Here is a 13,935-nt window from a genome sequence, read left to right as displayed (position 1 = left end):
TGTAGAGGTATTTTCACGTGGGGGTGAATGATTTCATGGGTGCCTATATCTGTTAGTGTCATCCTTGAAAGGGCCACTAGCTGTAAACCAGGAGAGACACAAGGAGGGGGTCTGTCTACCTCACTTCCTCCTCTCCTTGTACTGGTGTCTCCCTTACCAGGAGGAGGTGACCGAGAGGCCCCCCCAGAGAGACAGGCCCCGCCTTGCCTGTCTGGGAACAACAGGCACAAAGCAATCTAGCAATTAGTAACAATCGTGTCTCTCTGACAAGCCATTATTTCACCAGGACAAAGAAGGAGCTCAGGGGGTTACAAGGGCCAGGAACAGGAAGGGTGGAGGAATTATTCCTTCACTTCTATGGATCCAGAGGGAGTTTGGGACTCTCTCAGGGCCCCGGTCTCCTCCTCCACGCCCCCTCTACACACACACACATCTACCTCCCACCCTCTCCTGTCCCCTTTCTCTCCCTTGCCTCTGAGTGCCCAGGCAGGCCTTGCTTCCAGCCTTGCAACAGGAATGAAATGGATCAGGCACAAAGGAACTCAGACCAGCCCATGGCTCGGGGCACGACTACAGGAATGGCTGACAGGAAAGACCCGAATTTGCCAATCCTCTGCCCTTGGACTCAGCAGGACACCTGTTCTACAGAACCGAGCAGGTATGGAGCTGCCTTCTGGAGGACATGCCTCAGCATCCAGCCCAGCACTGGGTCTCACTGACACTTTCTGAAGACAGATGATTCTTAACCCCTCCAGTATTCATGGAGGCTCCTTAGGCACAAAGAATGTTGACAAGAGGACACAGAGGCCCAAAAGATATGGCCCCCTCTCTGGAGGAGCCTAAAGCAAACAGGAAGGAAAGGAAATCTACGCAAATGCCCGTGATACGCAGCGCAGTGGAGAAGCACCATGGAGAGGGAAGCCAACAGATGCCACAGACGATGAGAGACCACGCACCCAGGAAAAACGGGAAATGCTTCAGGGAGAGAGAACACACAAGCTGAATCATTCAGAATGAGAAATAAAGGAATCCAAAAGCAGAAGAGGGGTATGAAGGTGCTTGGGGTCCAGGACATTATGAAGATGAAGGAAGAGAAGGAGAGGATGGCAGTCTTCAATGTCATCAATAAAAATGTTCCTGTCCCTTTCTAGCATCTTCTCCTGGGCCCAGACACAGCCACTCTGCTCATTACTGCCTGACCAAGCCCATGCCTCTTTACCTCTCCAGCCTCTAGCCTTCCTGGAATCGCTAAAACATAGAGGTGATCCAATCTGCCCTCCACAACACACAGCCGTTGTGATATGGAAGGAGACAGGTCTTTGGTCCTGGCCCAGTTACAGGGCAGGCTGAGGATAGATGAGAAGTTAATAAAAGGAAAGGAAAAAAATATAGTACTTTGCATTTGTATAATACAGCTTTCAAAGCACTGTTATACACATTATGTCATGTTGGCAAAAAAAGGTAGCATCAGCCACACTGCAAAGATGATAACCAGACTCAGAGAGGTAGGGGGTCAGCCAAGACTCCACAGCTGGCCCAGGCTTTACCTGCTGCCTGGCCACAGTGCCTGAAGGGCACATGTGCACCCACTTTGAGCCCATTGGAGAAGAAGCAGGCGAATGTTCTGAGGACTAATCTCTCTGTGGTGGGCCTTTCTATCAGTTATCCAGAAGAACAGGAGGGGTTGGATGTCCAGCAAAGCCCACGGCCAGGCTTCTTTGTCTGCGAACCTTCAGGAACTGCCAAAAATGTGACCCTAGCACAGCGTCAAGCTGTGTGCCCACCCAGAACACAGTAACCCCAGATGCTCCTCAAATACTGACAGATGAGCCCAGGTGCCCACAGAACAACGTTATGCTTCCCATTGTCTGGCCCAACCCAATCTCCCAGGACCCATCCCTGACCATGACTTTTCTTCTGCAGCAGTAGGCTGGCCACCATTCATCCACCAAACTCACCTGCACTCCCTGCCTCTGAGCCTCCTTTCTTTCACCCCTCCACTGAACACCCCTCCCTAGCCTCTCTGTTGACCTTCACCATGCTCTCCTCCTCCCGTTCAGATCAGAATCCTTCTCCCTCTTCACCGGCACTTGCTACCTCAATGGTGCACTTAGCCCAGCCCACCAGGTGGCAGGGTGATTGGGGCTTGCCTTCCTCTCCCTACAGTGGGCTATGGGCCTCAGGGAACCACAGGGCAGCCCTCCTTTATTTCTGCATCTCCCCCAATACACTCACATGTGTGCGCATGCACACACACACACACGTGCAGACACACACACACATATGCACACACACACACACACACACACACACACAATACGCACTTGGTTCCTATTTATTGCATGCTGTTTCATCAGAAGGTTACAGCGACTTTCATCAGTGCTGCTGCTGAGCCCTACTTAGTGGTCCATGGGGAGAGCCAGAATGCTGGAGCATTTTCCTGAGCTGCAGGACACACACCTACCTGTCTGGGACAGTGGATCATGGATGGAGTCGTGTATCCAGGTCTGTTAGGCATGGAAAGCCGTGCAGGAAATGACCCACTTGGGAAACCTCCATTAGCACCTCCTCTCTGAATCAGGCCTGCCCCAAAGGACCATTCAGATCCCCCAGAAATGTCAACCCTCCCTGACAGAGGTCTTGACTGGCCCGGAAATCTCCAGGCTGCTTGTACCTGTGATAAGCACAATAAATAAAACAATGAGACCCATTTGAAGGCACTTGTGAGACAGTAGAGCTTTGAGAACTTGACTTTGATGAGTTTGAAAGGCAGAGGAAAGAAAAAATGAGTTTCCTCTTGGGCCCAGGTTTGTTTACCCAGCTTCTCAGAAGCCCAAACCTACCAGCTTGGAGGTTTCAAATGCCCCTGCGTGTTTCTTCCAGGCTACTATATGCCTGAAGGCACCTGTCTGCCCTGGGCCAAATCCCATGTCAGCACAGAAAAAGCACAGCCACACTGGCTCCCTGGAGGGTCTCTGCTGGGACAGTGAAGGGGGAAGAGGAGAGCCCAGGCTTGAGTCCTGCCTTCTAGGGTACACAGAGGAGGTGGGAGAGCTCCATGTAAAGGGAGAATCATAATGTACAGGTGGCTGTGAGATGCAGCCACTGGACCCCCTATGGGCATCCCTTCTGTGGGGGTTAAGAACAGAATCCTGGACCGGGGGGCTGGAATCCAGGACTTGGGCCTGGGTCTGCCTCTCACTTGCCTGGTGCTAAGCTTCTTCCTCTTACAGGGGAGGACAATTTTTTTTTCTCTACCCTTCTAGATTCTTTTAGTCTATTAACTAAATTGACATAACACAGATTAACAGGAGAAAGACAAATTTAACTTCATACATAGAGGAGCCCCACACAGACATGAGAGGCTCAAAGATAGGCAGTTGAGGCTGATTCGCCATCCTGAGCTGAGGAGAAGGGTGTAGGGGTCTGGGCTTCAAAGGGGAGGAAGAACTTACAGGAAGACGAGAAGGGCAAATGTTTGGTAAACAAAAGTTTGTCATGCCATGCCGAGATGATGGGACCCAGACAGGACTCTGCACACACAGGCCCGGTACACCCCCATGTCACCACCCCTGGTCCAGTCTTTGTAGTTATTTGTGCTCACGGCTCTCTTTCTGCATCAGGGCTTCTGTCTAAACTCTTAGACGCAGTGAAGGGGAAGGTAAAAAGCTCTTCCTGAGTCTTTTGGGCCTTGATTGTCTTCAGCTCAAAATAATCCACCTGCCAAAGTGGCACGTTTTGGAGAGGCTAGTTCTGAACCACTTCACTTTCGCCGAGTCTCATCTTCAAAAAAGGTCATCTCTGCGCTGCCTCTAGACCCTGCTTCAATTGACCCCATCGCTCTGTAAGCAGGTGGCTCCACAGTGGGCTCCTTCCTGACCCATGTCCTCCCCAGTCCACCCCAAGCCAGGGTCATCTGGACCCCATGCTGCAAGGGCCTTGCTTCCTCTCATCTGTCAGCACAGCCTGGCCCAAGAACACCCAAGCAGCTGGAAACCTGTAATCCCCTGTGGCATTTCCCCCTCACTGTGGTAACTCAGAACTTGTTGCTTGGGGCCAGAGCCTACGTACTGCCAGAGTTAACAATAACAGACACCAGTACCTCTTTAGTCCTTACATGTCAGGCATTTACACACTCTCCTCCTGGACTCAACCCCTTCACCAGATGAGAGAGAACTGGAGTTTAAAAAGATTAAGTAATCTGCCCTCCTGTTGCCTTCACAAAGGGTCTTGGCCCTTGCTTCACCCTGACAACAGGACCTCCAGGTAGGCAGCCAGGTGTTCTGGTTTTAGCAAAAAGGAAATGGAGGCTGGGAAAGGTGAAGTGACTTGCCCAGATCACAGCTGATAAGGAGCAGAGCTGGGGTTTGGGTCTAGCTCCCCAACCGCCCTGCCTTCTGATGCCTTCCCCCACCCTACAGGCCCAGTGGTCTTCTGTAGAGTTGTCCCCTGGAGTCCCACTCATCCTGGGGGGGGGGGGGGGGGAACAACCTACGAGGGCTGGGGGAGGGGGGGAGGGGCGTGGCCTAACCATAGGCGAGCCACCCTATTAATGCAGCAAAGCGCTGCATCCCTCCCTCCCCCACTGCCGCACACCATCTCTGTCACAGCGAGACAGCCCACACTGCCTCCCCTGGGCCATTCCACACAGCGCGGCTAGACACTAATTGGCTCCGAGAAGTGATTACTTCAAAGAAGTTCCCATGGGACCAAGATTTCTCAGGAAAAACAAACAAACAAACAAACAAACAGCAAGCGCTCAGGCTTCCCTCTGCCCGGAAAGCTGTATGCCCGGAGATGGATCTTCTGCCTGCCTCTAGGTGGGGCTGCTGAGACGGACCTGGGACAGTGGGAGCCACAGCCTGCCCCAGCCCAACTCTGGCTTCTTCCTCTCCCACCTTGGCCCCCTCCAGTCCAATTTCCTCTGCTCTGACCCTGTCTGCAAGCAGAGGCGTTTGAGCTGAAAGGCACCGAGTAATATGAGGCTAACCCCCACACAGAAGCACAGGCTGAGAGGAGACAAGACAGCATGGCTAGTTAGCAGAGCTGAGCCCCTAGACTCCACACACAGCCCCATGCCCCCCCGGGCCACACCCCACTCTCTAAGCAGAATGCCACCTGCCCAAGAACTCAGGAGATTCTGGTTCCCACATCTGGGACATCATTCCTTCGGCACATATTCGCCAATTACCTACTGTGTGCTAGGCCCTGGGTAAGGCCTGGGGTTCCAGGGTAAATGGGAGGCTTCTCTGCCTCTCCAAGCTCATAGCTGTGCCAGAACGTCCAGACTTCCTCCCCACCTGCCCACCTTCTAAAACATAAGGAGCCCCTGGTATTGCCCTTCAGACTGTTGAAATCAAGTAAAATGTAGAGAGGGAATTCAAGGAGCCTAACAAGCTGAAGTCAGAGGTCAGTGATTGCCAGCACAGGAGCCTGGCCCACAGTGAATTTTTAAAACACTGTGAAATTGTATCTGACAGCTAAAACTCAGATTTCTCATTAAGATTCAGATTCCTGGCTCCTCTTGATAAACTCAGGAGATCTGGTAACACAGGGCCCACATTCCTTCCTTTCATTCATTCCTCCTTCAGTGGTGGGGCTGGTCCCCCTCCCAAGTGCTGGGGACACTGAGCAGACCAGAGCAATCGAAGTCACTGCTCTTGAGAAGAACCACTTCATGGGGCCACGCAGGGCAGGGAGTGTTGGCTCAGATTCCTTCAGGCTCCACTACGCCCTAGACCACTTCTTGGGTACGACCTTTGCCTGGCCGCTGAGTTTGTGATCTCCTCCACTAGCTGGGCCGATCTGAAAGGGCAGAGGCAGCAAGCACGGGTGACAGAGTCTGATCTCTCTCCAACCTGTGGTGTGGGTATGCCAGGGGTCGTGTGGATATTTGTGCATTGTCCTTTGTTAACTGAGAAATGAGACTGAAAGTGAAGAAAGTTACTTGTGAGTGGAACTCTAGAAAGGTGAGGGTGGGGGTAAAAGTAATAAAAGCAAGCAAGGGCTGTGCTCGGCGTCGCTCGGGGAACATGCGGAGGGAGGGCAAAGGGAACGCTGTGATGCTGGGGCCCTGTGTGGGGTCCTGAGAGACAGAGAGAGAGAAGAGAGGGGTTTTTAAAGTTCTGCTGTGTGTTAGGAATAAATGTCCCTTTGGCATTTTTCAAACAGCTTCATAAAAGATTAAAATTATTTTTCAATGCTTTTTGGATGTCCATCTTCTGCTTTCTTTGAATGTAATACGCGGGCTGGATGTGGGGACAGAGTATCAGGGAAACAGTCAGTGCCATGATAGGGAGGGGCAGGGCTCTGTAGAGCCCCCTGAGAGGAGCGAGGAGTGCCTCTCCTATTCTCAAAGTCAAGAAAGACCCCCAGGGTGGTTCGGTCAGTTAAGGTCCAACTTCAGCTCAGGTCCTGATCTCACAGTTCATGAGTTCGAGCCCCATGTCAGGGTCTGTGTTGACAGCTCAGAGCCTGGAGACTGCTTCTGATTCTGTGTCTCCCTCTCACTCTGCCCCTCCCCTGCTCACGCTTTGTCTCTCTCGCTCTCAAAAATAAACATTAAAAATTTTTAATTAAAAAAAAAAAAAAGAAATGCCCCCAGGGAGAAATTCTTTAACCTAAGACATGGATGAATACATGCCAGGCCAACACAAGAAAGTGGGGAGAGAAGGAAACGCAAGGAACATTCCAGGCAGGAGGAATAGCTTCAGGAAGGCTTAGAGGGAAGACCCTATAGGATGTGCATTTAGTTCTAGGTGACAGGACAGTCTGCGTGGGGTAGGGACATAAGCAGAGATGAGGCTGAAGAGGTAGCCAGGACCCTGCCAGGCTTTCTGAGCTACGTGACAGCTCATGGACCACGTCCAATGGGCAATCAGGAGCCACTGAAGCTTTAATCAGGGCGGTCATGTGGCCCTTTTGTATTTTAAAATATTTCTCTGTTCCAGAGGAAATGGGCTGGCACGAGGCGAGGCAGAGGTAGGCAGACTAGGAGGCTATGGGAACACATCAGGCAAGAGACAATTGTGGCTTGCACTGGGTTACCGGTGAGGGGAACAAGAAGTAAAGTTGGATTCCAATGACCAGTAGGAGAGGTCAGGACAGTGTGATCACCTATGACACATCCCTAGAGCCTGGCACACTTGGTGACACGCAGCGCAAACGTAATGACTATGTACTGAATGAGTGAGGAAATGAACGGAAGACCGAGCAATGAAGCAAACACCGGTACATAAGCATTAGCTTACTTAAACCTCATCCTTCTTTGCATTGCACAATGTTCAAAAACAGTGGCTACCAATTTCTGAAGGCTTACTGTGCGCCCGGCAACAGTATGAGGCGCTTCTTATACACCACCCCTGCGCGATCTCTAAGACTCACAAAACTCCTACATGTAGATGCTTTTATTTCCATTTTGAGGGTCAGGAGACAGACTAGAAAGTGATGCAGCTTGCTCACGTTCACCTGGGAAATAAGAAGCAGAGCTAAATTCTCACCCAGATATATTCTTTACATGCTACACAGACCCTTCCTCATTGAGCTGCCCCAGGGCTCAGCTTCCCCCTCTTGCCCACCCCCCAACTTTGTACCGTGGGTAAAAAGGAACAGCTACCAGCAAAACAAACGGTTGGAAAACATGAACCCAAAGTTCCTGAACATTTGGTTCTGAAATTCCATCAGTCATCTTCGTCATCACCAACACTTCATGAGCACCTACTATATACCAGCTACAGTGCCAGACAGTAGGGATACAAAGGAGAAGCAGATATATTCTCTGTGGTCTAGTGGGGAGCAGGAGTGATTGAAAAGTGCCCTAGGGTTTTGCAGGAGTGCGTGCGAAAGTTCAGAGCACTGCCCATGCTGGGCACATCTAGGGAGCCCAGGATGTGGGGTCTATGAGGGACAGTGGCAGAGGAGAATGGAAGGATGGATGGCTGAGCCCCTGGATTAGGGCCATAGCAGTGGGGTCAGAGAGAAGGAGACAGAACTTAAAGATGTTTCAGTGACAGGCCAGATGGGATGGTGACCCCTTGGTTATGATAATGAATGGACCACTGCCCACCTGGAGGTACTGGAGAATCTGGGCATTTCAGCCAGAGCAGCTGCCCAGCAAAACTGTGCCCTCCACCGTGCCCCAGTGTGGCTGCTGAGACATGTCATTGTTCCCAGGGCCAATCCCTCAGGAGCAGGCCAGGAGGACAAAGAAGGGACTCAATCTCCACCCCAACTCCCTCGACATACACAGCTTCTGTTCCTTTTCCTGCTCTCCTTACCTGTCGAAATTCACAAATCTGATCAACTCACTTGCCCTGAAACCAAATAACTCCGTCTTTGGCTAAATAGAGAAGAGGAGATTGAGGATTTGAAGAGACACTTATTTATCTCTTTACCAGACAGTCTAATGAATAATTTCATGTTTGCAAAAGCTCATTTTGAAATTTGAAGACAAGAGATATATTGCCAAGGCGGCTCTAATACTGCGACATTAATTTTGCACTGAAAGATTTACTCAAAAATTAGATTTTACAATTTTAATGCCTCCATTCTTTTCTTTAAATAAGCTGTGAAATACAGTTAATTAGACTTAAACCCTGGAAGCTTAGACGTTTGAGCTTTGGTGTAAGCTACAAAAGAAAGCAAGCTTTTTCACTTGCAAATTAAATCTAAATTCATTACACGCCTAAACCTATACCACTTGCAGAAATCCTAGTGGGCTGAGGAAGGGTCTTCTTAAGGCTCCACATGTCTCCCTACAGAATCCTGGCTGCAGAAAATGAAAGCAGAGACAGACAGGAGGCAGAAAAGACAGGGTATCTGACAAAGCTGTCTTGGGCAATGTTAGTGTATTCTTTGGAACATCAGCCTCGAGAATTGCTCCCTGGGGAAAAGAAGGTGCCGTGCTCAAAAAAAATTAGGGAGATGCCACACATCGTGTTCCCTTCTTGGAAAATCAGAAGGTTCAAAGAAATAAAACAAACAAGCTAACAAACAAAAACTGCCTAACTTTGTTCCATCCAGAATTTCCCAAACATATCTGACAGCGAAGCCATTGTTGTCAAAACGCTTCATACTCAAGTCTATCCACTGCTGCACAGAACACAGTCTGCTCTGGGCTCCAGCCCCTTCTTAGACATGGCCTTGGAGACCCAGCCCCAACCTTCTGCTCTCTTCCACATTGATCTCTTCTGTGAGAGCTGGGAAAGGATCACATACACAGCCGGCTAAGAAGTACACCATTGAATTCACAACAGGCTGAGGAGTTTGGGGCCCAAGGTAGATACAATACAAGTACTCAGCAAAGTGGTCATGTCTTCTGGACACTGCTTAACACATTTATCAGAGAAACAAACGGTTGAAAGGTGTCAGGAAGTGCAGGGGCCTTTTAGCCCAACCTCCCACCTAATGCCAGAATTCCTTCTACAAAACCTGCGCTGGGTTCGTCAGCGCTTGAGCCCTTCTCAGGACAGGGGACTCAGCCACTTCCGGGGAGTCTCCCTCGTCCCTGGACAGATCTGACGTCACACGTGGATACAAGGCTGCCTCCCAGTGAGAACCACCCCTGGCAAACTTACCCAGGACCCTCCCAGGTTGGCTCCAAAGTAGCTGGATTAGAGGCTCCATTCCCAGTAACTGGCAGGATTTCCCCATCCCTAACTTCCATTTCTGAACCAAAGACCCTCTTCCCAGCTACTAGCTTGGGCCTGATTCCAGGGCCACTACTTCCTCTTCCCTCTGGGGACCATTGAGAATCTAATGAATCTAGCCAGTCTTCTTCCCAGAAGGATCTAATGTTAGAAACTTCACAGATGCCTCGAAGCCTGTCCGTCAGCCCTGTCTAGGACTCCCTGGGAGAGGCATCTTGGTCTGATTGTTGGGGTTGGCTAAGCCTAACCAATACCAATAGACTACGGGCAGTTTTCCAAGTGTCCACGCTCATCTTGTGTCCTTTACAACTCAGGACTCCACCCTTTCTGTCCACCGCTTATTATTCTGTTCAGGACAGAATTCATCTTTGGAGAGCAACAATAAAAATGAGCACAATAATAATAAGTCCACGTTATTTTTGCAGTTTACAGAGTGGTGGCATAACTTTATTTAATTTACCCTTCACCAAAGCCCAGATCATAGGAGTTCTCTTCTGCTTTTAACAAAGGAAGCAATCAGCTCAGACAGACTGAGTGATGTGCCCAGGAACGGAGCCAAGAGACAGGTTCCCGGAGTCGTACTTCAGTATCCTTATAAAATACCACATCGCCTCCAAATTAGAAACCCTAAATCCCACATTTTCATACAGTACCCATCGTCTTTGGTGTCACAGAGGGGAGGAGAGGCTATTTATTCTTTGCAGAACAAGAGAAAAGACCAACAGATTATTTTGTATATGACAGGACTAAAAAGAATGTTTTGGATTTTAAAGTGCTTGGTTCAATACCGTTATTGAACATATAGCGGTGAACTCTGAGCAAGAGACCACCTCTGGAACCAACAGCAGAGCCAGGGACAGGGCACTACTTGTAGGATGGCCTGGAGTCACCCACACAGAGCGCTTGGCACCTGGTACACACGGAGCAGATGTTAGACTAACGTGGAATGTGGACCACGAAAGCTAAACAGGTCTTCCTGGAACAGGTAAGATAATTGGGCTCAGGAAGCAGGTGTAGGTGTGGGTGTGTGGAAGACAGAATGAGGCCCATTCTGACAGAATGTGAAAAGGTGTCCAGGCAGGAAACTACAAAGTGCACCATGGGGAGCAGGGGGGTGGCAGAGAAGATCCAGTCTTGAGCAGTAGATGTTGTGTGGGTCGGGGGAGCAGAGGGCGGGAGATAAGGCAGACTGGTGCTTTGGAGCTTGGATTCCTCTCTGAGGCCAGAGGGAATCACTGAAGTCTTTGGACTAGACTGATAAAGGGTGATGGTTAATCAGTTGACTAAGACTAGAAGCAGAGAGAGGCCAAGGAGTGGTCAACACGGAGGTTTGCGACAGGGGCCAGTAAACTAATCTTAGTCTTATGTGAGTATGTCAAACAGCCCCACCTTACTCCCCATCTCCAGGCTCACCTCCCGGCCTCACCTACAGTGCATAGGGAGATGACTGGGCCTCCATGCTGGGCCCCCTTCTAAGATTCCCATTGTAATGGACTGACTTGTGACACAGTCCTAATCTGACTCTGGGGTGCTTCTTAACCCCAGGATAGCCTTCCTGGGAACTGGTGCCCCCTGTCCCCGGGACCCGCCCTTGGTTGGACCAAGATGCCAACCCTGCTATATCTAACTCATCGTGTTGAAAACAGCAGTATAACAGCGACTTTCCCGTGACCTCAGATTCACTCACAGGAGTGTTCAGCCTCTTGCCGACCACAGGCGAGGTGCTGTGCTAAGTGCTAGGGAGAGTGCAGAAGCAGGTACACTGAGTTCACAGCCTTCAGGAAACTTGCAGTCCATACAGAAGATAAGCAATATATAAGAATGACATTGGTAGGGGCGCCTGGGTGGCTCAGTCTTTTAAGCATCTGGCTTTGGCTCAGGTCATGATCTCAATGTTCATGAGTTCAAGACCTGCACTGGACTCTGTGCTGACAGCTCAGAGACTGGAGCCTGTTTCAGATTGTATGTCTCCCTCTCTCTCTCTCTGCCCCTCTCCCACTTGTAGTGTCTCTCTCTCTCTCTCTCTCAAAAATAAATAAATAAGCATTAAAAAAAAGAAAGACAACATAAGGTCAAGAATGATTCAAAGAAAGGGAGAGGAGCCAAGATGGCGGAACAGCATGGAAGTTTTTTGCGTGTCTTGCGTCCCCAAAATACAGCCAGACCAACCCTAAACCATCCTGCACACCTAGAAAACTGATCTGAGGATTAATACAACAATCTGTACAACCTGAACCACAGGGTTCAGCAGGTATGCGGCACAGAGAGGTGAACTGGGGGAGACAGAAGCCACGGAGGGCAGGGAACTGTTTTTGTGTGTGGAGAGAGGACGGAGACAGGGGAGAGAATGTAGGAAAAGCACCCTCCCCAAAGGCAGCTGGAGAGAAAGCGGGAAAGTGGAAGCAGCCGCAGGGACTGAGCCAAAAAGGGAGAAAGGAGAGGGTTGAAATTCCATTAGGACTAAAAACAGGGAGCGCAGAGGCTGAAACGGCGCGGCTCCATACCTGGTGGTGCTCTGGTGGGAAGGGCGAATCCCCAGGAGCAGAGCGGAGTCCAGGGTTCTTCGGGCCACACGGAGAGAGGCAGTTCCCCCGCTGGGAGGACATCGGGTAGAGGCTGTGTGGGTCCCCCAAAGGCAAGGCCCCAGTGGACCCGGCAGAACAACCACGTTCGCTGGCGCTGAAACGAGGTCGTTAAGGGTGAAGCCTGGTGCAGGTGTGTGTTGTGGTTTTCCGTAATCCTGGAAATGCTGCTGCTACACGATCTCGGGAACTTTCTCTGGGGGGGGGCTGGCACCCGGCCGCAGTCTCTGAGCAGCAGCAGCAGCAGGTCCCGCGAATGTTCCTGGGTGCGGCCGGCACCCGACCATTGCTCGGTGAGACCCTCCAGCAGAGGGGCAGAACGGGTCAAAGCGGCAGTCCCTCAGAAGTGAGGGGTCGGAAACACAGCCGCATCTGAGACAAAACTCAGGAGGGAGGTACTGCCTGGGGCTTGGTCACGGACTGTGTAAAAGTGGAGAGTAGATGGAAGCCGAAGACAAAGGACGGGTGTGCAATTGCTGATCTTGGAGAACAAAGTTCCAATACTCGACACTGGGTGGCTGGGTGACACCATTTTCACCAGTCCCACGCATGCGCATATGCACCTACAAGTGCTGCAGCGATCCACCCCCAGTAAGCTAAGCAGCGCCATCAAGAGGAGAACGGAGCCATTACACTAAGCCAAGCTCAACTGGGCCAACCTCGCTCTTGAGGAACACAAGTCTCTCCGCCTGCTTAGTTTATGGACTATAAAGTGATTCATAGTTTGACTTATAGGGGAAAATGAAGTAATTTCAGTTGTATTTCAGTCTGTTCACTGGTCCATCTATTCAATTTTCTCTTTTTTTCTTTTTTCTTTTTTCTCTTTTTCGTTGCTTTTCTTCTTCTTGAATTCAGAAAGAGAAAAAATTCACTTTTATTTTCAATCTTATTAAAAATATTTTTCTTTAATTTTTTTCTACTATATTTTTTACTTTTGTGTAAAATTTGTCAATTTCTATTTAATTTCCATCATTTCATTTTAGTCTACTTCAGTGTATTCATTTTTTCAAATTTTCAAATTATTTCTTTTTTCTCTCCCCTTTTTTTCTCTAATCTATCAACCCCCTTCAACACCCAGACCAAAACACACCTACAATCTAGCATCATTTATTCGATTCCTTTTGTGTGTGTGTGTTTTCAATTTTTTAATTTTAATATTTTTTTAATTTTAATTTTTTTCCTCATTAATTCTTTTTCTCCCTTCAAAATGACAAAATGAAGGAATTCACCCCAAAAGAAAAGGCGGGAAGAAACAACAGCCAGGGACTTAAACCACACAGATACAAGTAAGATGTCTCAACCAGAATTTAGAATCATGATAATAAGAATACTAGCTGGAGTCAAAAATAGATTAGCATACCTTTCTACAGAGATAAAAGAAGTAAAAGCTAGACTAGTCAGGATGAAATAAAAAATGCTATAACTGAGCTGTAATTTCAAATGAAGGCCATGGCGGCAAGGATGGATGAGGCAGAACAGAGAATCAGCAATATAGAGGACAAACTTATGGAGAATAATGAAGCATAAAAAAAGAGGGAGATTAAGGCAAAGGGCACAATTTAAGAATTACAGAAATCATTGATTCATTAAAAAGGAGCAACATCAGAATCAAAGAGGTCCCAGAAGAGGAAGAGAGAGAAACAGGGGTAGAAGGGTTATGTGAACAAATCATAGCAGAAAACTTTCCTAACCTGGGGAAAGACACA

At 49.3% G+C, this 13,935-nt stretch overlaps 1 long non-coding RNA gene across 1 annotated transcript in view; it reads right to left on the bottom strand.

The window, feature by feature from the left end:
• Positions 1–13,064, bottom strand: part of LOC109278608 (uncharacterized) — a 310,568-nt gene extending 297,504 nt beyond the window's left edge. Inside the window, exon 1 of the long non-coding RNA XR_002085752.2 lies at positions 12,152–13,064. This is a non-coding gene — a long non-coding RNA (uncharacterized LOC109278608). The remainder of the gene's footprint in view (positions 1–12,151) is intronic.
• Between the last annotated feature and the right edge of the window lie 871 nt (positions 13,065–13,935).

The sequence above is a fragment of the Panthera pardus genome, unplaced genomic scaffold (genome assembly GCF_024362965.1).
Source record: "Panthera pardus isolate Hobbes unplaced genomic scaffold, ASM2436296v1 HiC_scaffold_12, whole genome shotgun sequence".
Lineage (NCBI taxonomy): Eukaryota > Metazoa > Chordata > Mammalia > Carnivora > Felidae > Panthera > Panthera pardus.
Note: the sequence above shows the minus strand (reverse complement) of the source record. Positions and strands in the feature narration are given on the sequence as shown.